Source organism: Lactuca serriola, chromosome 5, assembly GCF_051521515.1.
Source record: "Lactuca serriola cultivar US96UC23 chromosome 5, Lser_US96UC23_V15, whole genome shotgun sequence".
Lineage (NCBI taxonomy): Eukaryota > Viridiplantae > Streptophyta > Magnoliopsida > Asterales > Asteraceae > Lactuca > Lactuca serriola.
The window spans coordinates 245330800-245335544 of NC_136412.1; the positions used below are offsets into that span (position 1 = coordinate 245330800).

The window sequence follows — 4745 nt, forward strand, 5'->3', positions numbered from 1 at the left end:
ATCGTTTATGCTTTATGGTCTGTATCGGAACATGACATCCCGAGTTTTGATTATATAATGAAAACGCATCTCTTGAGGAAATGCTTTGATAAATATTATTTTATCATATTTTGTTTTTGGGAACAAATTCCGCAACTCTTTTAAATCAAAAGGATTTACTCTGAAATTATTTTAAAAAGCATAAATGAAATCGGTCTTTTCTAGCCGTGATTTTGGGGATGTCACAAATTAAGAGTTTTGATTTGAGTTGTGCTGGCCGGTCGACATTTAGACTCAAAAATCCAAAACTTTGTTTTTTCAATGACAATATCTTCATTTCTTTCCGGACGATTCTTTACATCTTGAAGGTACATCGAACAAAAGGATAAAGCTTCTTCAGCAACATAACCCTCAGCTATAGAACCTTTCGGCTTCGCCTTGTTTCTGACATAGTTTTTTAGTCTTTTCATATACCTTTCGAAGGGATACATCCATCTCATACATACCGGGCCTCCGGCAATCACTTCATCAGGTAAATGTAAAACTAAATGAACCATAATGTCAAAAAACGTTGGAGGATAAATCAATTCTTACTTGCACAAGATTGCAATAATGTCTACTTTTGCTTTCCTCATATCATCCACCTTCAATGTTCTGGAACAAAGTTGCTTGAAAAACGTACAAAGGTCTACAATAGGTGTATACGTATCTTTGTCTAACAATCCTCTTACTCCAATCGGTATCAAACGTTGCATAAGAATGTGGTGGTCATGCAATTTCAACCCAATAATGTTAGTATTGGTATCGTTCACTTTCTTACTGATGTTAGAACCAAACCCATCCGGCAGTTAAACCTCTTTTATAAATTGACAAAAGAGTTGTCGAGTAGATTTAGTGAAAGAGTATCTTGCTTGGGGTCTATGAAACTTGTCACCATTTTTTTGCAACCATTCATTTCTCCGAATGTTTTGGTGTGTATTGACAATTTGGTTTTTAAATAATCATTTTAATTTTATTATATTCACATCTATTCAAACATTAAAATGTGATTATTAACACTTTGCCACAATAATCAAAATGACATGATTTAAAAAATGGATAATCATTCAAAGTTCAACCCCCCCCCCCCCCCCCCCCCAAAATAATATCCAATACACACATGAATATGTGTATAGTACCCTAACAATTTTATAACATTTTTTTGCAATTAAAACAATAATTTATTTTTATTTTCTTTTCAATTCTAGCATCCTACTTACATACATATACCACATACTTTTACATAATACATAAGAACATGAAATTCACATACTTTTACATACATATACCACATATACACAAAATACAAATACATTCACATACATACAAAATAGCATCCTACTTAAACCAAATACACATAATTTCACATATATAGATAATAACATCCTAATTATACCAAATACAAAAATTTCACAATCATATACCACATTTACAACAAACATACATACATTCACATACACACAATAACATCCTACTTATGACAAATACATATAATTTCACACACACACACACACACACACACACACACACACATATATATATATATATATATATATATATAGATAGATAGATAGATAGATAGATAATAACATCATATATATATTTCTACCAAATCCTCATATACCACATACATCAAATATCAAATATACACACAATTTTCACATACAAAGACCAAATTCACAAAAAAATGAAATAATAGAACCTGTAACGGCAGAATCAACCGGTAATAGCTACAAAAACTGTTATTCACCCGATGAAGCTACAAATCCAAAACCTGAGAGCCATCCAAAATGTCACAAATCACTTCAACAATATTTGCAAGGGTAACATACAAATTAAATTACCAAAACTTAGAAATTTAATCAACACTTTTTCAATGTTAACATACAAACTAACAAGGAAATTATCAAAGAAATTTTCAAATCAAATTACCATAATTTATTCAAGAACTGGACTTACAATTGGTCCCAAATCACACCTTAATCCCTAATACCCTTAATATAACACAATGTATGGAGAAATCAAGATGGAAGAAGCAAATTGAAGATGAACTCGGTAGAAGGTGGAAGGGGCAAAGGAGAAAAAGGCAGCAAACAGAAAGCAATTAAGAAGAATGAAGTTTCTGCGTGCGTTTTTTTTTATCTGTGTGAAGCTTTACCGGCAACGCCTTTAGCGGCGACTAATATGGAGGGAAGGGTACCGCGTCAATTTTTAGTGAACTATTAGCGGCGACAATTTCAACCTTTAGCGGCGACACATATGTCGCCGGTATTAGGTTAGTTCGGATAAGGAACCCCAACCGTTGGATTGGATATTTGATCGAACGGTGTAGAGGTAACGAAAGGGGAAGACGTGGATTCAGGTGATCACCCTTTAGCTGTGACGCTATTATTGGCGACAGGGGCTTTTAGCTGCGACACTCTCTAGAGTCGCCACTAAAGGCCTCTGTCGCCGGTAATAGCGTCCCCGCTAAAGAGTGATTTTCTTGTAGTGTTGGTAACATTGACCGTAAACACTGGAATTGGAGAAATTGTCCAACGGAATTGAAAGGTCAATACATGAGGAGTGACCATCAGTATCCATTAATGATACTAGAAGTGGTGACGTCACAAGATTTATGGTTTTGGCATGCATTCTATGGTGTAGCCGATTCGAACAATGATTTAAACGTCCTCTACCAATCATCACTATTTGATGAGCAATATCAGGGAACAGGACCCGATTGTTCATTTTATCTTAAGGATAAACACTACAAACATGGTTACTATCTTGCGGATGGAATATATCCATCATGGGTTGTATTTGTGAAGGCATATCCATATCTGGTAATATCTGGTAACTGACAAAAAGATATGGTTCAAGGCGGCACAATAATCAGCAAGAAAGGACGTAGAACATGCTTTTGGGGTCTTTAAAGAACGTTAATACATATTAAAAATGCTTGCATGAGCTATGATGCTGAAGAAAACAAAAAAAATATAATGTACGTTTGTATTATACTACACAATATGATATTGAAAGATAAATGTGTTGCGATATCTTTTGTGTATCAGCTCGATCCCTCTACCGACGAAGTCGATGACCCAGAAATAATACATAAATTGTGCAATGTTGAAGCTCACCACCAGCTTCGATCTAATCTTATTGATCACATTGAATATGTAATAGCTAGGTAATTTTAGTTATTGTTTTAGGATTTAAATTATGTTGTCTTTTTTAAGTGTATTTTTTAATTATCCTGTTTTACAATTATCGAGTATTTTTTTTATTTGTAGTGTGGTTTTTTAATTAAATGTTATTTTTAATATTATCTTAGATTTTCTTTTGTTTTAAATTAGCAAAATTTTATTTTTAAATGAAAAATGTTATATTTTATTTTATTTCATATTTTCTAATTTAATTAAATAAAAAGAATGATGTGAAAAGTGGGTTGAAAAAGATAGGGTTTTCAAGTGTTGTGAGTTAGGAAAAATAGAAAAGAAAGAAAATCAAAATAGCTGATGTGGCAGGCAGTGGGTTGAGTGAGTTGGGAGGGAATTACTCCCTCCTCCTTTGGTTGTGTTGTCTACACCTAGAAGACGTGTCTATATTTGCATTACGCTAAAAATACTATGTTTTCATGAAAGATAATCTTGTGTAAATAAAGGGTATTCAAACAATAAAGGGGGCATACCTCCCACAAATTTTATAAACAACTAAAAGGTCATGTACAAACACTATATAGGACTTCCATGTGGAAAAGAGAAATAACACTTGTAGACATGCCTTAGGAATGTAAAGTAACAGAACCAACAATCATGTTTGTACCACAAGTATAAGTGCTTCAAACAGACTCTCACCCAACTATACTAAATCAAGTAGAACATGTAATAACTCGATCTATACATGAGATGGATACTTTTCTCGTTTTCCACAATTGCAGTCTCTCTTTTCACCTGAGCCACCTCTATGTATCTTTGGGAGTAGACTGAAACAAACTCACCAATTGTCATACTGCATACACCAGCAACTAAGCCAGCAAAGCCTGTAGGAACCATGGCTCCGACATCTTGTTTAACTGCACACAGCCACTGTCCCCTTTTTGAGTAATCAAATTCTTCCTCTACTGACACCCCGTATTCCTGTTCGGATTTATCCTTAAGATCTGGAATGCATAAATCATTTTGCACAGCCATGATGTTGAAAGCAGGAAAGATAATATTATATTACAAAGATTGATAGATCTTGAAAAAAGAACCAGAGAGGACTTATTGTTGATGATAGAGCCCCTCGGATAGGGCATATATATAGTATGTATGTGTGTGTTTTACCTATATATAATAATCAAAATGTGTAGATGCTGAGAAAACAATTTGAGATTGTGCAAGCCACATGCCCCTGATAATGATTTTTAAAGAAAACAAGAAATAGTTTAAATAGTATCAGCAACCATGGTCACATGCTTACCAATTAATGCATGCACATCTTTTTGCTGGGTTATAATCCAACTGCAATTAAAATAAGTTTGTGTACATATATAATATTATATGTGGAGTTGATCCTCGGTTGTTACAATTATAGAAGAGTGTGCACTCCACAAGTGAAGTTTGAGTAATCAATCTCACATAAAAATTAAAGATAGTAAAATCCACATTATCACTGCCACAAACCACTCAATATAAAAATGAAACATCTAAAAACAATATATAAAATTGAAACGGAGTGTTCAGTCCATAAGTGGTGGAAAG

At 33.7% G+C, this 4745-nt stretch overlaps 1 pseudogene; it reads right to left on the reverse strand.

The window, feature by feature from the left end:
- Positions 1-3866: 3866 nt before the first annotated feature.
- Positions 3867-4193, reverse strand: LOC145050337 (vacuolar iron transporter homolog 2 pseudogene; annotated as a pseudogene).
- Positions 4194-4745: the final 552 nt, after the last annotated feature.